Below are 25,588 nucleotides of genomic sequence, written 5' to 3' on the forward strand. Positions count from 1 at the left end.
TGATGAGCATGCGTCATCTATGATTTGATATTGGTTTGCACTTCATTCGCAAATCAATTCTGACTGTCAGGAATCGATTTGAAATGAGTTTGACGTGCTGTACGAACGCGTGACTATTTGTCAGAAACAGTTTGAGTTTGAAGTTTCCGCTGTGCGAACAGTAAAATCCATGTGCGCATGACCGGAACCGTTCAAACCAGTTTGGAACTGCTGTGCGAAAAAAACCTATTATAATTATGTTCTATGATTCATGTTTGTTATATCTGTGGACTCCTCACTGTATTATTCGTAAAGCATTCACAGTCACAGTTCAATCAGTGCTCACCCACACTAGGTGTTGGGCCGGTCTCCCACCAGTGCTACGTTACTACGACGCTACCGGAATGCACTGATAGCTTCATTATCGCGCAGCGACTGATAGTAAGAAGCTCTCACACATAAACTACGCGATCTCTACAAAGATGTTTGGAACATGTCTTCTGATGTTGATGTCATCATTGTTTAGCAGTAACTCAGAAGGAAGGGCGGAGCTGTTGGATCAAGCCGTATATTAGGAACATCATCAATAGAGCGGCTTTTGTTTGTGTCCAAGAACTGAAAAATGACGAAGAAAAGTTTGTTATTTTATCGAATGTCTAGTAGCCTATATTATTTAAATTATTCAGAATATTTAATGTTATTCATCTACACCCGTGACGTAAAAGCTGTTTTCAAGATTCCAATATTTTAAGAAGCATAATCGAAATAGAATACCTTACCACAATTTGCAAATTTAATTTAAGTTAAAATCACTTACAAATAACACAGACATTTTAATTTAAATCAATGTAAAGTAAAGAAAATCTAATTTAAGAACTCGTCTACATTTTTTGACTCCAACAAACACAATATATAATGAAATTAATATTTGTTGAGATTATGTTCAATATATAATTTTATTTTATTAGATACAGTATGTAACATTTTGGATTAAGATTTCATCTTTTACATAATGCAGTACATGATTATGATATTGAAAGCTTCCAAAATGTCGCACTTCCAACTCTTAACTTAATATATAGGCCTATATATTCTATGTGTTATAATTTGATTTACCTTTGGGCCGAGACATAGATAGGAGGATAATATAAAAATGGATTTGAAGGAGATGGTAGAGATTGGATTAATCTTTCTCAGGATCGGGACCGATGTCGATCTTATGTGAGAGCAGCAGTGAACCTCTGGGTTCTTTAAAAGCCAATTGTAAGTTGTAAGTATAAAATTTAATTCAAAATATTGACATTTTTATTCTCTCTCTGTCTCCTTCTTCCATTTCTTTTCACTATTTATATTTTCTCTCTCTGTTTCTATTTGTAATTCTTGTGTTTTGTTTACAACATAACACATGTAACTACTGTAATTGGAGCTTCTTCTCTGTAGTCACATCTGTCCTTCAGTATTCAGTATTCAGCTGAAATTATGGTTGTATAGGCATGGGTATTGATGGTTCTACTAGTTGAACTAAGCCAATGTCTTCTTTTTCTCCTTCAGCCATCTGAAGCGACTGGTCGCGGCAAGATAGCGAGAAGACTAAAGATGGAAGAAAAAATCACTAGCAGCAATTTTTCACCGGTGATTAAAAATCACTTTCACTCCAGTAAGTAGACTGCTCATTAACCAGTAAAACAGTGATCAAGCGGTGATTTACTCATTGCACCAGGAACAACTGACACGTATGACTATTCCCTCAGTGATTTCAACATATAGCTCGTCTCACATTGCAGTTTTCTGCCACCTGTTGAGCAATTTTTGAACTGCATGACATTACATGGATTGTTTGTTCTTTTTAAGCTTGTAATGAATTGTGATGAAGGGAAATATTGAAATTTCAGTGCTGAGTTGAACAACTTAGTGATATGGCATAATTTTCTTTGGTAGACTTTTAAGAACTAGGTTACTTTCAACATAAAAATAGTTCGATAGTTGGCTATATATTCTACTGCACTGTTATAGCCCTTCTGCTTCCTACTTGTTTCAAATATAACACTCTAGAGGTCCATGACGCAATACTAGAGAAACGACCATTTCTCTATTAATTCGTCCTGGACCTCTCTCATGTTATGTTGGTAATTAGCGGATTAGCGGGGCTTTAAAAATGTTATGGTGCCTCACCAGTGAGGCAAAATTTCACTAGTCAGTTTGGCGAAATTACAGAAGCACAATTAAAAAAGTGGAATTTTTTTCATTCAAGTAATTAGGCCTAGTAACAAGAAGGTGGCCACAGGTGTAGCGCATTTGCTTGCTGGTTAGGAGTTGCGCTCAGGCCTGGGTTCGAGTCCCGATTGAGCTGATTCCCAGATTTGTTTCAACCGTAAGGCGAATGTCAGATAACCTATGGCGAATCCTCGACCTTATCTCCCCAAATACCATCTCATTACCAATTCCATCGACACTAATAATCAAGTAGTTGATACAGCGTCGTTAAATAACCAATAGAAGAGGGTTACAGCAGTGCATTAGAATATACTGGCAAGCATAGAACGATTTATATTTTGAAAGTATTTGTGCCTGCAAACTAAAGCCACTTGTTTATCATTATATATAGAAGTTCATTGTAGAAGTTTAATCATACTATAACTGGAATGTGTGAATAAAAAGAAGGGAAAGGCTAGAATTATTAAGGTTGATGTAACAATGCAGGCCTACAAATATCACTTTGTTCAACCACACTTACCTGTTTATCACTTTTATTATATATGCAGCCAAATGAAAATTACATAATACAGGTATTTAATTTAATATAATAACTTTAAAATCCGCAAATAATCTCAACTAATGTGTCTGATTTCACCATAATATTTTTTTCTGAGTTCTGTTTTTTCTCTGCATTGTCAATGCACCCATAATATCTTATTCCTTTCATTATTTTAACACTAATGCATCTATGATCATAATCACAATCACCAATAATTCAAAACAGTTATTTGCTCGCTCTTCGTAGTGAGAAATCACTCCCAATCGTCCCCACTCACTAGATCACTGCTCTACCAGTGATTAGCTGATCCAAGACCGCTCTATAGCGCTGGTTTCTCGTCGTCACCATTGGCAACTGAAAATCACCTCTAATCACTGGATAACTGATTAAAATTACCGAGATTCAAAATGAGCTGTCACTGCTTCACCGGTGAGCGAAAAATCACGTTTTACCCCATCTCTAGAGAAGACTGACATGTCGAGTCTCGCACGACTCGTCGCTAGCAGGTGGAGTCGTGACCTCGTATTCGTCGCGCTAGTGGGAAAACTTCCATTTAAAACCACGTGCAGCTTTTTAAAAGCGACGTAGCGAAGCGGTATCGTTGTCGTAACTTAGCACTGATGGGAGACCGGCCTTAGGGTACTGAAACAAAAGCCGGTCTGTTACTGCAGGTATTGTACAGCCCTGTCACGGAGTTGGACAACACGATTCTTTTTCGCAACTTACCCTGAGAAGAAGCGAATTGGGGACTACTTGGGATACTCGTCGTTGTTTGAAAGACTCCCGTCGGTTAAAAATCGACGAAATATATAGTATAAAATGAGAAATATGGGAACACGATTATGTAAAATAAAATCGAGTTTCCCGGAGGAATTCCCAACAGTCTTACTCATCCGTACTCGTGATATTAATAGATTTTGTTACACATTTAAGCAATCAGCCAAAAGAGGAAACTAATTCCTAAATAATACAGCACCTGATGCTTAGCTTATTATTTTGTTTTCATTTCAAATAGATTATTATTGCTGATTCATCATTCATTTATTTGTGTTATTTGAGAGCAAGTAACACGTTTCCTTTTCATGCAGTGCTTTTAAAGTTACGGTACAGTTACAGTAAGCATAGAACCTAATATTAAATAATAATTATGCTCTATTTGATGGAAAGGAGAGGGGTCTCCAAGCATGGTTAGCCTAGGTCCGCAATATCTTCAGATCCTCCGCTGTCGACTGTAGATAAAAATCACAGTTGGTACAGCGTCGTTAAATAACTAGCTGAAAGAAAAAGATGATGAAAATGTCGGTGACGAAGAATGTCATGGCTATCCGAACTTCAGCTAAACACTTTCAGTTTATATCAGCGATTATATAAGTGGTCGGCCTTGTGCTGCAACTCTCTCCTTTTTTGTACGTGCGAAATCTTGTTACCATTGAGCGTACAGTGCATATCTCGATACGACAGAGGATGGCCAACACAACAGTGTCCGCTACAAATTAACCTCTTCATTGTGATGTGAGAAGGACTATAAATATTTAGCGAGTTCATGACAGTGTGGTATAGTTAGGTGTTTGAAGTGTCATTTTGAATATATGACACAGAATTACATTAAAGCATACAGCTATTTATGTACTATCAAGATCATAATCCAAAGTTTGTAGAAAGTGTTATCAAACGGAAACCATAAATCAAACGGTGAGTTGTGTAGCTATCTGATGACAATTGCTCTATTCTAAGGAGTATTAAAATTAAAACGAATTCCCCTATTGAGGAGCTATCTTAAATACAAAGTACAAATAAGAACTAATGAAAAAGATCTGAATTGGAAAGATAAGAAGAAAAATTTTATAATAAAATAAGTACAGTAGTCTAATGATTAGATAGAAAGAGAAACTTAATTTTGAAGTCTGTATAAATTATTTTTCAATATGACTATATTTCTCTTAGATTTCAAATTGGAACATAATGTAGTAATTTCGTGTTAAGACAAAACAATTCCTGATTTTTTTTAATGATCCCTCTTCCTCCTATCATTAACCCAATGCCAGTATATGAGTTAGGCCATATTTTTGTCTGTGGTAATCAAGTTTTTGTTTGTAAATGACTATTTTATCTGCGCCCAACTCCTCAGTAGGGTGGAGTGAAAATGTACGATTTTTCACTTTCTTTAGAAATCGAAAACGCTTCGGTGTGCAAAACTTGTTGCATTTTATACCTAACATAACCTGAAAATTTTATGAAAATTGTATACTATCTTGAGGTGTCACAATGACCTTAAAATTTTAAAATATTACAAAAAATAATTCTATTTCTTATTTTTTTCATTCTTTTATGTTCTTGTATTTTAATAAACTTGGGTATTTAAGGTGTTTATAATGATACTGTTGTTCCCTAAAAAACTTACAACTCAAATTGAATATTTTAAGATGCCACAAAACCATAGAGTTTTCTTTATTTTTATTTAGAATTGGTTTGTATGTCAGTACCAATCATCCATCGGAAAATCTGGTCGCGTTGGTCACCTATATAGTGAAATTATATGCATCAGTGTGGTTTGAAATCAAAATGTAATCAGAATGTTGGACTGAACCATGGCACCTCTGGAAAATGATTCTGTTCAGCAGATACCTACCGGAAAATCTTAAAATCGTTGTTGATTCTGTGATCGAAAGAAATTCATAATTCGCACACCCTGAAAATACGTTGTTAGCTGTGCTATCTGATTCAAGGGAAGTTATGAGAAAAGTAGCTTTTCCTCGTACACTTAGGATCAGAGACAAACAACCGACCAAGAACGTAAGAAAATTTAAGGTACCCAAGATGAACTTCAATGCTTCGGACTAGTATTAAATGATGTCATGAGAGCTAACTTACATCGGTACTGAAACACACTTAACTCAGTCGATCTGCCGAGAAGATATCAAGAGTCATATCAGTGATAATGAGCCACTGACATAATTTTCCAAAGTTCTTATGTCACACACAAGCAGTAGAACGGTGTGTTCGTATAGTGACTGAGGCCACTTCAGCAGTTTGTGAACTACAAAGGGACGGATATATCAGGGTCAGACTGGAATATAGGACTGCCATGCCTCATTTCAACAAATAAAACTGAACATCATATTTAATATAATCAGAGTTAATAGTGAAGTTCTTTACAGTTTATTTGTTATTCACTTATGTTCAGAAACTACATTTAAGAGCTTTAATGCACTTGATGTCTGACGTGAGCATATTTGTTTTTCATGTTCATAAATTAGTTGTAATTTAAATAAATGGCTTTTCTTTTCAAAAACCAGTTCATCGACTGAGTTAACCAGTTCATATTATATCAACTATATTGATTTTTGTGTTTTTTTTTCTTTTTTAATCTAGATTAAAATTGCAAGTTTGTTGTTTATGTTAGTTAATTAGCTAGGATACAATTAATTATGATACTTAATCACTCATTTAAAGTTTGTGTGACTGTAACCTGTGTATATTTTTGTGTGGCTTTACTTTGTTTATAGTGATTTTTCCTCTCTCTCTCTCTTTATTTCTTGTGTAGCTTTACTTTGTATATATTTTTTTCTGTTATTTCTATTATTGTATTTGTATTCCTGGTGTTGTGGGAGAGAGGCCTGATGGCCTTAACTACACCAGAATAAATAAATAAATAAATAAATAAATAAATAAATAAATAAATAAATAAATAAATAAATAAATAAATAAATAAATAAATAAACAAATAAATAAATAAATAAATAAATAAATAAATAAATAAATAAATAAATAAATAAGTAAATGAATAAAAATTTGTAGTCATATTTGTGATTTTTTAACATTTCTATAAAAATTAGATTTTCAGTGTTCTTTTAGCAATTGGAAGTTGAGTTTCAGGGAAGATAATTTTTTTCATACTATTTACACTTCCACTAACATTATTAAAACCCAAGGTACATGAAATTAGAAATGATAATGAATGTAAAAAATAAACAGAAATATATAATGGAATACATAATCTTTGAGGTTCTTGTGGCGCCTGAAGATATAATAATAATAATAATAATAATAATAATGATTTATTTAACCTGGCAGATATGACTATATGACTACGTTAGGAAATAAATTTAATAGGTAAATACTCTTATAATGCGTCAACTTTTGCACTCCCAAGCTTTTTGATGTTTCCCCCCCTCCCACACCACCCTACTCACTAAGTCTCGAAACGAACAGTGGAATCTACGATCAATGCTCAATAATTTGAAATTATTTTCAGATGGTTTGAGAGTTATAATTAAGGACCGTATTTTGTCCCAGGGCGTACTGAGAAGGGTAGCTGTTCATAGACTATATTGGCGTGACGTAATATTTGACACGTGCCACAGCATCTTGTTTGTGCTGAAGTTGACATTCTATTCATGTTTCTAAACCAGACAACCTGGACTGTTTAAAATGCGTTGTAGTGATAAAGACTGATATTACGACAATGTTTTCTACAATTTAAATTATTTCTTCATTTATTTAATTCATTTATTTTCACTGGCAGAGTGAAGATCAAAAGATCTTCTCTTCCACTCAACCGGTATAAAAATGCACAGCAAATATAAATGACATCAACACAGAAAACAATGCAATAATAATAATAATAATAATAATAATAATAATAATAATAATCATAATCATAATAATAATAATGTAGATGTGTTTAGTTACATGCAATTCGAAGAGTTAAACAACTACAATTTAACGTTAAATAAGACAATTTGTATCAAAGAAATTATATTTCATAATGAAGGACAATATTTGAAAAATAAAAAACATATTCCACAAAATGTATGATATGATACGATACGATATAGATAAGATACGATAAGATATGATACGATACGATACGATTTATTGTCACTCAACCGTTTGGTCCTGCTAGCCCTTCAAGTTCCTGTGTTCGGGCCATCATTCCCATTCTTACGCTACTTATATCAATTTTAAACTTAGTGGACGACTCATGCACTTATCTTCCTTTATTCAATGCTGTGTCCTTCCGTGTCCATTCTTTTGCTTATCAATTCATCTACGGTACTTCGCACTTTATTCATCTGATACTATACATCGTTCTAAAAGCTATGTTAAACTAATTTCCTTATCCCTACCATTACTTTTGCTATTTATTTCAGACTCTTTTGACTATTCATACTTTTCATTACCGTTTCTCTCCCTTACTTGTTATACTCATACGAAATAAAAATTGTTTTTTCGTATTCTCTATTCAACCTTATACTGAATTCGTTACTTCCCTAATTCTTAGTCCTTACTGACATATAACATGGTTGGTTCATAATCCTCGCTCACTTTGCTATTTACGTCACTTCATTAATTAATTTACTGCCTTTATACTACATTCTTATACTTTACATAATTTTAACGACTCATGCACTTCTCTTGCATTGTTCTACACTGTGTCCTTCCATGTCCTCTCTTTTCTCTTATCATTTCGTCTATTTCGTAGTTTGCTCGTGCGACACTATTTGTCGCCCAAAACCTATTTAAATCTCAATCTAATTCCCTATTCCTCACTTCTACGTTCGCTATTTATTCCAAACTTAATTTTGTATTAACTTCGTTGTCACGCCCGTTAAGGATCTTTGCCTCGCTTCCCACGAAAGTTATATTTTTAAGAAAGACCATATTGTAGAGACGAAAAACAGTCATTTTGACAACCAGCTTTTGAAAATAGTCAGTGTCTAAAGCCCCTTCATACACTAGTATACACTATTTACAAAATAAGTAGGCTACAGTATATTGAAAAAAAAAACCTTTAATTACAACACACAACTAATAATGTTTGGTCAATGTAGGCCTAATTATTCATAGTGTAAATACAAAATATATAATAAAAGCATATTCTAGTGTATGCCTATATAATTTGAAGCAGTGGTATTCAAATCTTTTTGCTAGCGTACCCCCAGAATAAATTTTTTTACCTCCTAAACTGCATTGCAATTATATAAGAAATAAGAAAAAGGGTATGATTGATATTGTATGCAAAAGTTTATGTTATTATTATTATTATTATTATTATTATTATTATTATTATTATTATTATTATATGATATATTTCATCACAGCACTTCTTTACATGTAATGGTGTACCTCACATTTCTGTAACCGGTGCCACCATTAAAATATTATTACAATAACACATTATTTGCAGTACACGTCTACACAAATACAATTACACTATGTACCTTTTTTGTTACTTGGTCAAACTCCCCTTCAGTATTTCTCCTACCTTTTATTTGATATTCTTTATTTGTTCATTAATCCTAATATATCTAATATTCCATACTACTTTCACACCCCTTTTATCCTCTAGCTACTATTCACTAAAATCTCAATTTCAATTTTTCTCTATAAATTATCATATTGAATTATTTGTCCTATTTGTACTTTGACCTTTTCTCCTATCTTTCTCTTATATTCATTTACTGTCCCAACGTTCAAATGTTAGTACTAATTTTAAGCTGTCACTTGTTCACTTCTCTTAACCCTTTCTCACTATTTTCTCTTATTCCTATTTGCGCTCACTTTCACTTTCTCACTATTCTGCTTACACTTAATCCAGTAGTCGACCTGGTTGGCGAGTTGGTATAGCGCTGGCCTTCTATGCCCAAGGTTGCGGGTTCGATCCCGGGCCAGTGTGCTTAAATGCGACAGGCTCATGTCAGTAGATTTACTGGCATGTAAAAGAACTCCTGCGGGACAAAATTCCGGCACATCCGGCGACGCTGATATAACCTCTGCAGTTGCGAGCGTCGTTAAATAAACCATAACATCTTAATCCAGTGTCACTTTTCTCATTTCCTATAAATGCTTATATTCTACACATCTGCTTATACACTTTCTCTCTCTCTCCTATACTTCTCGATCTTTTCCAGATCCACTTTACTTGCACTTTTTGATCACATCCCCACATTTCTTAATCATCTCTAATATCACTGCCATATCCTCAGCTGTCGCAGGTTCTGACCTTTCTTTACTGTTCGTCTCTGCCTCATTTCTATCTCTGTCTTTCTTTCTATTTATTTCTTTTTCTATTCCTCTTTTATTTCCCCCCCCCCCCTCACGCTTTCACTTCCACATACTAGATTTCCACTTACACTCGCACCCTTCCTCATTACACTACTTTCTTCCCTATCACTTCCTGACTCTTGGTTTTTCTTTTTATCGCCCCTCGCCTTTTTCCTAGCGCCCGTGTTTCTTGTTCCGTTATTGTCAGCATTCTTCCTGTAGTGTGCTAACCTTACCGCCATCGTATGTAGACTAGGAATCCGCTTACGTTGCATGATCACGTTGCTGTTCTCGTCTCCTTGCTGTGCCATCATATTTACACTTCCTCGTACGTCAGTATGTGGGTTCCTGAACTCATTACTATTCACCATATGTTGATCTGCGACAATCACTTGTTCCGTCCTTGAAATTGGGATGATTTTATTCTGCTCCTTCCCTCCGCTTATGTAGCTAACGTCGACTGTCTGTTGCCTTCTCGTTGCTTCCCTCTGCAAAGTTGAAATATGTCCACTGTCCTCTTTCGTTCTTCTCGTTAGTCCAAATTCTGGATGATCTTCATTCCTGAGGCAAAACTCCAGATCATACCATTTTCCGTTCACTTTCAGTTTATCCTCGTACATTTTAGCAAAGTGACCCTTCGCCCTCGCTGCTTTCACATAAGGTAGTAGCTGTTTTCTTCTATTTCTTACTTCAAATGGCATATCTTTTTCCACTCTCATTCCTGAACGACAGAGCCGTCCTAGGTTATTCAGAATAGCTTCCCTTACTTTTGTATTCCTAAAGCTCAAGAAGATAGGTCTTTTGGTCCCGTTCCCTAACCTGTACGAATGGTCGACATGTTCTTCTCTCAACTCGATATTAAAGATCACTTCACATAAATCTCTCACTTTCTCCAAGGTATCCATCTCTTTTTCCCGGCTCCTTTCTTGGACTCCGAAATTTATTAAGTTATTTTTCCTCATCTTGAGATCGTAGTCACTCATCTTCTTCTTTAATTTGTTATTCTCTACCATCAACTCTTCTATCTTTTCACTGATGTTTTCTACTTTTAGTCTTAAGTTTTCTAGAACCTGGTTCTTCATTTCTACTTCTACTTGAATCAAGCCTGCAATATTATTCCTTTCCTCTCTACTTACTTCACTTACTTTATCCTTTTCTGATGTCTCTTTCTGTAACCATTGTTCCATCTTCTCTTGCTGTATTCTTCGCTTCTTCCTCAGGCAAATAACCTTTATACTGTGTTAGCGAGTTGTGCACACGCGACTGCTATCTCCGGCGTTCTGCCGTAAACTGATTATTATTATTATTATTATTATTATTATTATTATTATTATTATTATTATTATTATACTTACAGTAGTTATTGATGCAATAGTAATAATTAGTAATAAGCAGGGAAAGGATTTATATGTAAATACATATTTACTTATAAAGCTAATATAATTTATATTTTGCATTATCTTTATGTTTCACAATGTGTAGGGTTGAAAAATCCTACTTTTATTTTCCATATTTTTCCATATTTTAGAGTTTAGTACATATTTTCGTTAATTTCCATATATTTTCCATATTTCATATAAAACAGTCCATATTATATTAGGTTTAACAATAAAACAAAACAAAATTCCATTAACTTTTAAAAATACATTTCAACAATAGAGATTTAAACACATGTTCAGTAATCCCTTTAACATCAGAGTTATTTGAAAATTAGCAGTCCTATCAACAATGGGAAAGTAAGTTACAAAACTGTATTAATTTAATTTAAAATTTTTAACAGACTTCAGTTGTGCAGCTCAACAGTTAAATGCCAGTCAGAGTACACATAGGTTCAGTTTTGTAAATCATACTATAAAGACGGTAAATATGCCAAAAGTACGTCATTCAGTCAATTTAAAATCAAAACTAACAAGTTACATTTCAGAATTTAAAGAAGATGGTTTATCAACTGACAATAAAATATTATTTTGTAATTTGTGTCAGTGTGCAGTATCATCTACACAAAAGTTCCTGGTGCAACAACACATTACAACTAGTAAACATCAGGCCAACAAACAACTAAATTCCAAGCAGAGACAATTGTTTTTAACACAACCAACAACATCGAATGTAAGATCTGAGTTTAACATCGACCTGTGCCGTTCTCTCATCTCTGCTGATATTCCTCTCTACAAACTAAAGAATAAGGTCTTCAGGGAATTCCTTGAAAAATATACTCAACATACAATCCCGGATGAGTCAACACTTAGGAAGACGTATGCTCCATCCATCTACGATGAGACAATACAGAAGATAAGAGATGAAATTAAAGATAGTTCAATTTGGGTTTCCATTGATGAGACTCCCGACAAAGAAGGTAGACTTGTTGGTAATGTAGTTATCGGTTTGTTAAGTGAACAATATTCTGAACGAATTCTTTTACATTGTGATGTTCTAGAAAAGTGCAATAACAAAACTATAGTTAAACTGTTCAACGAAGCTATGGGTATCCTGTGGCCAAAGGGTATTATGTACGATAATGTGTTATTCTTTATTAGCGATGCTGCCCCTTATATGGTCAAAGCTGGACAAGCATTATCTGTTGTATATCCTAAATTGACTCATTTTACTTGTGTGGCGCATGCATTTCATCGTGTGGCAGAAGTGGTCAGAGACAATTTCCCTAAAGTAGATTTGTTGATTTCATCAGTGAAAAAAGTATTTCTCAAAGCTCCCAGTAGAGTTAACGTGTTGAAAGAAATGTACCCTGAAATTCCATTGCCACCAAAGCCAATTTTAACTAGATGGGGTACATGGCTAGAAGCAGTTGAATATTATGCCGAACATATAGACTCTATTAACAATGTTCTCCTTGCATTGGACTCTGAAGATGCAGTCTCAATTGATACTGCGAAAACAGTTACCTGTGACATAAGTGTGAAGAATGACTTAGCTCACATTCAGCATACATTTTCATGCATCATAAAAACGCTCAAAAGTCTCCAAAATAGGCACCTTTCACTATCTGAAAGTTTTGAAATTATAAATAGTACTGTGGAACAACTGAATCGTGGTAGAGGTAAAGTTGCAGATGCAGTAAGAGCTAAGGTGGACACTGTACTTTCAAAAAACCCTGGATATGAAGAACTACAAAAGGTTGTTGCTGTGATGAGTGGTGAATCAACAGTGAAGATTAACTTGGACTTATCCCCAGCAGACATTGTGAAATTGAATTATGTACCAGTTACTTCTTGTGACGTCGAACGCTCTTTTAGTCAGTATAAATCTATCCTCAGAGACAATAGAAGAAGATTCACTTTTCAGCACTTGAAAGAAATGTTTGTAACCTATTGTTATGGTAACAGACAATAAAAATTGTGTTTTGTTGAAACTACATTGGAAGATAAGGTACGTCCATTATATTTTTTGTTTAGTTTGATTAAAATGTACCAATATTTAACGTACATAGTCATTTTTTTATAATTTTAAGTCCATATTTAATTCCATATTTTGGTAAAAATCCATATTTAATTCCATATTTTGGTAAAAATAACTACATATATATTTACATATTTCATATATTTTTAGTCCATATAAATCCGTTCCCTGGTAATAAGTTATGTAAAATGTTATTGAAGCATGGAAAAGCAAAATGTTACATTGTAAAATCAACAAGTATAATAAAACGAATGTGTCAGCATTTTTACAAGTTCTAGTCAGTGGGATGCGTACCACTTGAGATAACCCCGTGTACTCTTTGGTGTATGTGTACCATAGATTGAATACTACCGGTTTAAATAATATAATGTAATTCTGTTGTGCCTGGGCAAAGTGACATAAGTCAGTTTCCACAAACCTTTTTTGATAATTTATTGACAACTTACGGAACATCTGCTCGCTTGGAAAAAGAGACATAAGTATTTCTTCCATTACAATACTTGATACAGAAAAAAATCAAATCGACATAAACCAATGTAAGTTGTCAATAAATTATCAAAAAAGGTTTGTGGAAACTGACTTACGTCACTTTGCCCAAGAACTGCAAAATTGTTAAAGTGATCTATGAAAATCTAGTTTTTCAGGAAAAATTGTTCCGGAGCCGGTATCGATCCCGGGACTTCTGGTTGAACGTACCAGCGCTCTACCAACTGAGCTACGCTGGAACTAATTATTTAAAATTATGATCAAAATGTTGATGACCAAGCAAAACTCAAGGCTTTCCGTATGATAATAAAATACTTCGTAGTTATATAAGCGAAAAGTAATCATTGGCCTTGTCATGCAAGAACCCAGGCAGTTTACTTGTTCAAAGTTTGATCACGCTGCATTATGCGATTGACAACATTGTGTGTGTTTCGAACTAACTTCATCACTGTATTGTAAAGAAAAGCTTAAGTTTAGTGATTTCATGTCAGTGTAACATTATAAATTGAATTAACTTTTGGATATATATGACACAGAAATACATCAAACCATATCTCTGTACCAATGTTTTTGTGGAAAGTGTTGTTATAAGGAAAACTTCATTTAAACAGTAAGTTGTATAGCTAAGGACAATTTCAAGACTCGCTAATTTATTGGTTTACTTCGTGTGATATGTTAGGCCAAATATTTTTCATTCTTACAGTTTGGAATACAGGAACTTTCATCCCATAACGTGGAAAAAGTCTGATTATAGGAGCAATGCTTTTATTTCAAGGTCACGGAATTATATTGCCTGCCGAAACTAGAGATACTGACTAATTATTCTGAATGGGTTAAGAATCACTATTGGTTTGTTGTCAGATAATATGCGGTCTAAAATATTCGAATCGGTTCTTTGAGGTATCCCTTAAATTACGAAATATAAAGTTTTGAGGAAACACAAAAAAAAATGTTTAAAAGAAATGCATGAGTTAAGATTGTAATATGTGAAATGCGAAATGTTGGTAAACGAACATTTATGTATGAAAAATAATATTTTTAAATAGAATATGCCTCAATATTCAAGTTTGAAATTGTTCGAGTTACGGGGTTTCTCAAAATCGGGTAAAGATTTAATAAAACAATCTCTTTATTTCATGAAATAATTGAAAATTTGGTTAAAAATAATATGAATTTGATTCTCAAAACCAGTATTTAGAAGCTGACTTCATAAAATTTGCTTCGTGTGAACAAATTTTACTCTAACTTGTATGAAGCTACTAAGGACATAAATAATAGAGTTTTGTATGAAATAATCTACTACAATAATACATTACACAAAAGACAATAGCATTATTCTAACAAATCCAAAATTCAGACACAAAGTAGTTAATTTATCAAACACAACAGCTTAGACTATAGTTTCGTTCATTCTGTGTCTTGTCATTGACTTATTAGTCTTCTCTACGAAACCTAAATTTCAAACGCACATATCACAACAGAAATAACATTCACTTGTTATATTTTTATGCAAAATTGTATATTTGTCCCTATAGAACAGGAATGAGCAATAAATTCAATTTTGTTAAAATTTGATTTATGGAGTTTCTCAAAAAAACCGATTCCTTTAAGTTATCAGAAAGCAATAAGACGAAAATTGGTAGTATTATACAGAATTTCCATATCTGACGCTCTCTTCACACTGAAACCCCAGCGGCATTTTCTGTTTTAAGCTTCCCACAGTTACCGCGAAATCTACAGCCGTTTCTGTGGTAGCAACTTTCGTTTCTTAAAACTTTTTGGCAGGGAAAATGTTTATAAAGAACTTAAATATAAATACAAGTGCATATTATCTGTGTCACAAGATATGCTCGAAGGATCCTTTTGCTTCAACACATTTTTGACATCACAGAAAACTGTTCTGAAATACTCGACTAATCTGTTCTTGATAATTTCTCAAAATAGCTTGTCGGATGTTGTCCTTCAATGAATTTAAATAGTGGGAGCTGTTGGTGCATACTAATTATTTTAGTGTAGGCCTATCCCAGAGATAAAAATCGCAAATATTTTGGTCTGGGGGACGCGAGGGTCAATTGTAGATCACTTGATCACCAGACATCTCTCCTAATGATTATATAGATCGACAGGCTATAAGGGCTGTGACGTTGTCTTGCATAAAAAAACTGTAGGCCTATGTTTTTTTCTTCCGTTATTAATTGTTCGGTAGTGTGTTTCTTTAATATAACGAAGAGAATCTACCGTTATTAACAGTCTTCTGCCCGAAGGCAGGTCTTTCACTGCACACCCAACATTAGTCAATCTTTCCTATTTTCCTCCTCCCTCTTAGTGTCCGCATATGATCCCTATATCTTACTGTTGTCTATTATCTGATATCTTCTTCAGATCAGAACTTTTTTTCCGTTCACTATTCTTCCAGGACATCCTATGAAAAATATGCTTCCGATGATTCTCTTCGAAGTCATAGCATACTATACGTCAACCTTAGTATCATGAAGGGGAGTCTGATGAAACTCACATAACTTCATAAATGTAGCTACTAGTTGTACTCCCGTTTCCCTCTATCATTCCACCAACTCTCTCCATTTCTCCCTCATTTCATCTATCATCTGCAATAGTAAAAATTGGCGGGCGTGATGTTTTTGAGGTAGTATGAGTTTTCGACGCTGATAGAGGATGGGTTAGGAACTCCGGGTCCCTGGGGCTTATCAGGAAATTCGTATGCGAACGAGACTTGGCTCTATAGGGGCTAAGGCAGGATGGCCCACCTGTCAGCGTCGGTTGAACAGGAAAATTTTAGTACTCTGTGCTCTCGGGACTTAGGCCTATCAGGTTACTCGTCTGCGAAACGGGATCTGGCTATATCACTTACTGAAGCAGGATGGCGCATCTGTCAACTTCGGGTTGACGAATGCCACCCGGACCACCTATCACATTCAGACAATCATCGCATGTAAGCCTATAAGGCGAATAATGAACCTGTACGGACCCATATCGGGCCCAGCCCTCTTAAAGTCAGCAGTCAGCCAGTAAATGTAGCCTTGCTTCGTCAGTAAAAACAATAGTTCTGGATTAACGACGCTATCGAGCACTGAATTTAACATTCAGTTGGAATGGAATTTATGAGAGTAGGCACTATGGCCCAGCACTGCGACGTGTTACGATCTATTGCCCTAACCCTCAAGCTAGACACATTCCCAAACCCACAACAGCTGACTACACTAAGGTTCGAAGTTTACCCAGGTTTCAAGCAGACAACTCCTCTTGTGCCTAGGCTAGCCCTCTCCGTGCGTCACCAGCCGGCGATTGGGGAATTATATGGAATGATGACGAAATGTAGAAATGGTGACTGAATGATGTACATGCCTAACACGGAGAAACGGGAGAACCCCGAGAACAAACCCCAACTACGACCTTGTCCGCCACGAGTGCGATCGGGACTCGAACCTGGACCGCCTGTGTGACAGGCTGGAGATTGACCACTCAGCCAGTTACAATACAGGATTGTGTAGTAATCGGAAGGTGAGAATTTATGATCAACGGAAATCTTATAATATATTACTATTTATTATGGACTTAATCGAGAACAGGTTGTCTTAGAGAGCAGGTAGAATGGGTTGTGAACTAGCAGTGTACCGGGCGAGGATCGGTACCTGGGCGGCGCGGACGGTGAAGGGGATCCCGGCAGCTTCGGGCCAGGGGAGTGCGGAACCGACCCTGAGCAGTTTTGTGATCCTGGTACTAGCCATGCTGTTGGTGATCGGAGGAGTGGAACTGAACCCAGGAACTGTGGAATCTGTGAAGTGCGGGGTATGCAGAAACAATTTGAGGACTGGCCTTCTGTGCATCACCTGTTCGACGTGGTTTCACTTCAGCTGCCAAAAACGCAAGAGGGACCAGCATATTGAGGAGAACTGGCGGTGTAAGGAATGTATGAGGGACATAGCCGTTGAGACCACGGACACAGAAATTAGGTCGCTGAAGAAAGAGGTGGCGGAACTGAAAGAACAGCTGCAACAGACGGAAGAACGACTGAGAGAGATGGAAGCAGAGAACAGGCGACTACGCGAGGAACGACACGGAGAGGCGAGCGAGGAGAAGCAGATATTGGTGATCGGAGATTCCACGGTGCGACATGTGGGACAGGAAAATAAGGACCTCGAAGTGCTGTGCTACCCGGGGATACGAGTAGACGAAGTGAAACTCAAATTGGAGAAACAGGAGAAAAGGGACAAGAAAACTGTAATATTACATGTGGGGACCAATGACCTGAGGCGACGATTTGAGTACGTTATGGGAGATATGTACGACTTGGCAGTAAGGACGAAGGAGCTGTACCCCTAGGCAAAGATATTATCAGCGGTATAGTGCGGCGACGAGATTTTCATTGGACTCGAATTGGGCGACTCAATGAGGCATTCGACTGGGTGGCAGATAGAACGGGAGCAACTTTCGTGGAACCAAATTCGTGGATCGGTGACGGGGACCTGGGAAGTGACGGACTCTATCTGAATCGAAGAGGAGCGACGGGACTAGGATCGCTGTTCTCGAGGGCGGCGGCAACGGAGAGGAGCAACGACCGGGAATGACGGCGGCAAATAGTATGTGCGAGTGCTATTACAACGGCGGAGGAAGCGGCGACGGCGGGGGCAACGGGAGAGACGGAGGCGGTAGCGGCGGCCACAGCGGAAACAACAGGGATCAGAAATATTATGTCATGTAATGGTAAGTCTTTAGTAGTGCTGCAGGTCAATTGTAGAAGTATTTATAATAAATCAGTTGAATTCTGGAACCTAGTAGATTCGCATAATCCCGACGTCATAATAGGAACGGAATCATTGCTTTCCAGGGAAGTAACAGACTCAGAAGTATTTAGAAACGATTATGTAACATACAGACGCGACCGTATAGGAACAGGGGGATGGGTTTTTATATGTGTAAAAGAGTGTTTGCAGAGCGCTGAAAATTTTAAAGACTCGGAGTTCCAAATGTTGGGTATAGACATAGCGGATGATTATTCGCGAAACATATTACACATCATCGGTTTATACAGGGCCCCGAAAGAAGGCTTGAACGTACAGTGTAAAATAAGAGATATGTTGGAAAATAGACAAATTCGCGGTCAATATGTTATCGTTGCGGGGGACCTGAACTTCCCTCAGGTAAACTGGCAGGGCACAATAGAGGGAGGGATGAGTCAAGCCCAGTCATTAGTAAACTCACTCATCTGGAAACATAACTTAATACAAGTAACAGATAGGGCGACAAGGGAGATTCCTTACTAGACATATTTCTTTTAAGACCCTCAGAAATAGTCGCAGATATTGAAGTGATTCCAGGTATTAGTGACCACGACGCGATAATTCTTGAAATATTATGGAATGCTAAGTACACGCAAAGCGGGAAAAAAGAACAAAAATATCTTGCAATGTAACAAAGCGGACAGAGAAAGGCTTCCAAAATTATCTTAGAGAAAAGTACTCATCATGGGTAGTAAAGGGCAGTATTGTAGAAGAATGCTGGGCGGAGTTCAAGCAGATTATATTAACAGGAATACAGAAATTTATCCCGGTTAAACGCTTATCAAACAATCCCGATCCGGAATATTATAATAAATACATACGGAAACTGAAAAGAAAACTAAGGAAATCCTACAGACAGCGCAAGGAAAGCTTTGCAAAACAAACAAAATTGACACAACTATCGAAAGAACTGCTTAATGCGAAGAAGATAGCGCAGGAAAATTACCTGAATAAACTTTTCAATAGTGAACAAAACGAGTGGGGGGAATTTTATAAATATGTGAAGAGACGACGCAAGGAAAACTATTCGAGCCTCCCCCTAAAAAATGACCGAAATCAATTTATCGTACAGGACAGCGAAAAAGCAGAAAAATTAAATTCCTATTATGCCACTGTTTTTGGGATGATGACAATAATACCACACTTAGCTTCTGTGGAAAATACGGGTCAGTTTTCTATCAAGCCTAGGGACATAAGGAGAAGGATCTCTAAATTGAAAGCTCATAAATCAATAGGACCTGATGGTATCGCCGGAGACGTGGTATAATTGGGAGGGGAAGCCATTATTCCCTATCTAGTGCGTATATTTGAAATATCAATTAACAATGGTACTGTCCCGCGAGATTGGAAAGGTGCAATAGTGGTGCCAATTTATAAGTCAGGGTTTCGCTCAGATGCAAAAAATTACAGACCGGTCAGCCTCACCTCTGTGGTTTGCAAACAGATGGAACACTTGATTTCAGCTTATCTAAGGCAGCATTGGGATGACTCAAATTGGTTACATAACTGTCAGCATGGATTTCGGGGGGGGGGCTATTCATGTGAGAGTCAATTAGTAACTGTATGTCAGGATTTAGAGGACGGAATAGATTCCAGTAGCCAAGTAGATGCAGTGATTGTTGAATTTTCACGCGCATTCGATGTAGTCCCACACGATATATTGTTGGTTAAACTACAATCAATGGGGATTGACTCAAGAGTACTCCAGTGGATCAAGGAACTTTTAACTTGTCGCACTCAGAGAGTACGGGTGGGGGAGGAATTATCGAACCCAATTGAAATTACTTCCGGAGTTCCACAGGGAGTGTCTTGGGGCCTCTTCTATTCCTGGCTTTCGTAAATGATCTGCCAGTTAATATCTTGTCTAGGGTTCGCTTATTCGCGGATGATAGTATGGTATACAGGGAAATAAAAAGTTATGAAGATACTACTCTTCTTCAGAATGACCTCAATAGAATAAACCATTGGGCTATAGCCAACAAAATGAAAATAAATTCTCTAAAGAGCAAAGCCATCAGCTTTACGAGGAAAAGAAATAAAATAGTCGCATCGTATACGTTAGGGGGTGAAACAATTCCGGAAGTTAACAAATGTAAATACCTCGGAATAACATTTAGCAGCGATCTCGGTTGAGGGGAACACGTTACAGACACAGCGGGAAAAGCATGGAGAGCGTTACACTTTGTGATGAGGGTACTAAGAAAAGGCTCTGATAAATCCAAAGAGATTGCATATAAATCACTAGTACGTCCAGTAATGGAATATGGTGCTGTATGTTGGGATCCTTACAGACTAGAACATATTAAGACATTGGAAATTATTCAAAAAACGGGCTCTCAAGTATTGTCGGAAAAATTCACCATTAAAATGGGACACACTCACGGACACGAGAACGCGAATTCGATTATGCGCACTGTTCAAAACATACAGAGGTGAGCCTGCCTGAAGAGAAATAAAAAATAGTTTGCAGCCGCCAAATTACTCTTCAAGGACCGACCACTCTTATAAATTGAGGGAAAGAAGACAGAGGACGGACACTGGAAAGTTTTCTTTTCTCAATCGTACTATAAGGGACTGGAATGCTTTACCTGCGGACTTACTAAAGGCTTTACCAACAACCAAAAATGTATTTAAAAATAGGCTTAAGGACTTTACTAATAGACGATAATTATACACAGTATTTAAAGGGTATAATTGATATTTTGTTATTGAAGTGTTGTATCAGTGAAGAATTATGTTGTGTCAGTGAAGTGTGTTGTGTAAGTGAAACGTGTTCCTGTTAGTGAAGTTTTATACTAGTAGTTTATAGTGGCAGTGCAAAGTATTTGAACACTGAAATGTTTTTGAAGTGTTAGTGAAATCAGGATAGAATCAGTGAAATGTGTCGTAGTTCTAGTGCAGTGAGTGAGTTGACAGCGAAATTAGTGTAGTGTTGAAAGGTACTTGTGCAGATATGAACATATCATACTCGTGGGTTTTAGTTCGAAAATAGGTTTAAGGTACAAATTAGATTTACTTTAAATGTCATTTTAACTGATCGTGCTTCATTTAATTTAGGATGTTCCCTATTATTATTATTATTATTATTATTATTATTATTATTATTATTATTATTAGTATTAATTATTAGTATTATTTATTAATTGTATTTTTATTAATTGTGTTTATTATTGTCTTTATTTGAGTGTAATTAGTCACCACTGCCACCGGGTATATACCCATTGCAGTGTGAATGAATACATACACATACATACAGTTTTGTTGCTCATGTCTCAGAAACACCAGCCTGTATAGCTAAAAACCGTTGTCATATCCTATAGCCTAAACTTTTTCAAACAATAGAAAAGACACAAGAGTCTGCCCTATACTAGGTACGAATAAGTAGATAATATGCTCAGCAATTCCAAAAAATTAGAAAAAAAAAAAGCACACAATAACTTGCACTACGATACGCACGAATGAGTAATCTGTTCAGCATTCCCAAAAATTAGAAAATCGCAATAACTTGCACTATAAAACGCACAAATGCACAATAAAAATAAAAAAAAAACACATTCCGGACTACAATACGCAACGAAGGAGTTCAGCATTCCCAAACATTTAGAAAAAAAAAAGACAATAATCTGCACTACAATTCGCACGAATGAGTAATCTGTTCAGCATTCCCAAAAAATTAGAAAAAAAAACTTGCACTACAATACGCAAAAATTAGTAATCCGTTCAGCATTCCTAAGAGATTAGAAAAAAACACAATAATTTGCACTACAATACACACCAATGGATAATATGTTCACATCTGCGCATCTCATGACAGGGAATTGAAACTCGTGCTTAATTTGATATTACAAACAGGTCATTAAGTGAATATCCAGCCGAATAAATAAAGAATTTTCAAAAGTTGCTATAGAGGTTAGTAAATCTTCCAAAGATAAACTATATTTGAGGTATAACAAATTGTGGCTAGCATCATTCGTTTTGAAATAAATAAATAAAGAAATGTGTTGTTCTATATAACTTAAATCACTCTGTACTACACTACGCACGAAAGACTAATCCGTTCAGCATTCCCGAAACATTAGATACGAGTAAAACACAGTAACTTGCACTACAATATGCACGAATAAGTAATCCTTTCAGCATTCCCGAAACATTAGATACGAGTAAAACACAGTAACTTGCACTATAATACGCGCGAATAAGTAATACGTTCAGCATTCCCGAAACATTAGATACGAGTAAAACACAGTAACTTGCACTAGAATATGCACAAATAAGTAATCCGTTCAGCATTCCCGAAACATTAGATCGAGTAAAACACAGTAACTTGCACTACAATACGCACGAATAAGTAATCCGTTCAGCATTCCCGAAACGTTAGATACGAGTAAAATAAAGTAACTTCCTCTACAATATGCACGAATAAGTAATCCGTTCAGCATTCCCGAAACATTAGATAAAACACAATGACTTGCACTACACTACGCACGAATAAGTAATCCCTTAGCATCTTCAAACAATTTGAAATAACTTAATAATTTGCAATAGTAGCTCACAAGAGACTGAGTTGAACTGCAGGCACGCAACAAACTTTGGGTCGAACGACAGGTGTCCTATAGGAGGCAAAGTTTCTGTACGTTGTAAACAGTGTTACATATAAAAATTAGTGCCGAGATTCCGATGCGGTTCTTCGTGATTGAACCAGAGAATACGATTACAAAGCTCCATCCTGATTCCTGCGGTAGTACCGACGATGGTGAACACGTCGACTGAGGGAATCGGAGAATCGCGTGACATATCTTACTTGAAGCGAATATCGCGAATCAGCTCGTAATGTAATTTGCTTGTTATAATTACCACAGATACTAAACAGTATGAGTTGACATTATAAAACAAACTGCTGCAATATTGTGTAGGAAGTAGGGGGATCATCGTGCTGATTATACGTTATCTCTGTACTGATTGGATGATCGTTTACCTCTGCTGAGGCATGTGGACGTGAGATCTGTAGACGGCTGGTCGAATTTGGCCCTTCATGGGATGTCACGTCACGGATCACACTTATAGTACAGATCAAGAAAATAGATATTTGGACTTAAAATAATGAACATGACCCACCCAGCATTAACATTCGATAGTGTCAGACTTAAATATAGCCTCAAATAATAGTTATCTAAGTGGTGAAATGGTTATATTTTATTATTTATATTGTAAACACAAGGTAAAATTAAAAGTAATAGAATATATTAATAAAAAGTAAATTACGAAGCGCGGCCAGAAAGTAGCCTAAGTTTCCCTGGGGGCGTTTAGAGAAAGAAAATACAATTTATGAAAAGGTTTATTGGAACAGATACAGCAATTGTTGAGCTGTTTTTCGAACATATTCCTCACCGCAATTGAGACATTTATCATACCGTGGAATCAACTTTTGTATCCAGGCGAGGGATCTAGAATTTAATAATAGAGGGAGGGGCTAATAATAATTGAGGGGCTGGGTGCAAGAAGGGCATTTTAGATGATGTGCCCTTTTTGAGTAAAACGCTTTATTGTGTTCTCTGATCTGTTATGCATATGATCACAAAGTTGTAGTTCAATACTGAGATCATAGAGGTCAGGAGTACCGGTACCCAAAATGTAAAGGCGTGCATAAATAACATTATTACGGTTTGAATTTTCAACATCAATTTTCTCAAAACTTGCATTTGAGAGAAGTGCCTTTCTTGCACCCAACCCCTCAATTAACATATGAATACAGTAGTATAATCATAACACAGAACGATGGAATTAAAAACAAATAAATAAACCACAACAATATTGTCACTCTTAGGTTCTAAGTCTTCAGTTAGTTCTAATTCTAAAGGAAATGGTGACTGGAATGGAAAGTCGATTAAATGTTACTTACAGTTTAACGAAGCTGAAGTCGTCTGGAATGTTTTCTTGCGAAAAGTTCTATGACTTCGTCCGGACTTACGTCAATGTTACGATGAATGTTGTGCAATACCAAACCATTCAGTCTGTCCTGGTTCATCGTCGATCTGAGGTAGGTTTTCACACGTCTCAGTGTTGAGAATGACCGTTCCGCGGTGCAAGTTGTCACTGGCATGACACATAATATGGTGAGCAGCTTTCTTATATTGGGGTAGAAATTATCCCTAGTATGCAGCAAAGCTTCTATAGCCGTGTCTGTTTTTTTTTTTTTTTTGTTGCTCCTTCTAAAATTGAAACCACAAATGTAGCTCTCCTCTAAGCTCTGGAATAGTTCCTGGCAGATCCTGTTCATAAATCGTTGCAGCTTGTAGGAGGACATCGATATTTTTATCAGGATCGTGTAAAAAGTAGGAATCAAAGATTGGAGTTTAATTAAATGACTGTGCCTAACAGGCGAAAATCGTACTGACAAGTAGCTTAGAAGGTGATCAAGAAAAGGAAGAAATACATTGAGGCGGTAATAATCTTTAGGAGACTTAGACGCAACATTATTGCGATGGATTTGTCTGAATGCAACTCGAGGTACATTTACTTCTACGTCTACAGATTGAGCCAATGTAACAGCCTTCTGAAAAAGAAAATTATAAGAGTTATTATCTCGGCAGGCCTGAAGAGTATTCATGACACATTCAACCATCTGGTAGCACTGACTTAGTTCGAGATTTGGGCTCTGTAGCTTCCGCGAAACATACAGTGCTATTCCAAATATTTCTGCTAAAATATGCAATGAAATTATGAATTCGAATTTCAGAATTGAGTTAAGCATCAAATGTGCCTTTGTACCATACGATCCAAAATCTTCCAGTAATGATATAACTGCGGAGAAAATGTCTAAAAATTGTAACAATGCCGTTCAATCCATTTCTTTCACACAAGGTCCTTAGTTTCGTTTTCTTGTGTTCAGGGCATATTTGACTAATTTTTTCTTTCATCATAATTGACCGCTTGCTAGACTCCCTAACATATTTTGCTATTTCAGCTGCTGTGTCTACAGTTTGTCTAACACTGGGAACAGAGCACGATTTTGATAGTGACAAATTTAGGCAATGTGGGGCACAGTGCATATAGTATGCGAGAGGCTGCTCTTTTAAAATTCGCGCTTGGACACCGCGAAACTTCC

The 25,588-nt window shown here is 36.3% G+C and overlaps 1 protein-coding gene across 3 annotated transcripts in view; it reads left to right on the top strand.

Annotated features, from left to right (window-relative positions):
- Positions 1–4,159: 4,159 nt before the first annotated feature.
- Positions 4,160–25,588, top strand: part of LOC138715333 (cytochrome P450 4C1-like) — a 121,536-nt gene continuing 100,107 nt past the window's right edge. For 2 of the 3 annotated variants that reach the window (XM_069848140.1, XM_069848142.1), the window contains exon 1: positions 4,160–4,426. The gene's annotated coding sequence lies outside the window, so the exon portion shown is untranslated. Of the gene's footprint in view, positions 4,427–13,914; positions 14,295–25,588 lie in introns of those variants that run through there. The other variant, XM_069848141.1, reaches the window with a different exon arrangement.

This window comes from Periplaneta americana, chromosome 15 (assembly GCF_040183065.1).
Source record: "Periplaneta americana isolate PAMFEO1 chromosome 15, P.americana_PAMFEO1_priV1, whole genome shotgun sequence".
NCBI lineage: Eukaryota > Metazoa > Arthropoda > Insecta > Blattodea > Blattidae > Periplaneta > Periplaneta americana.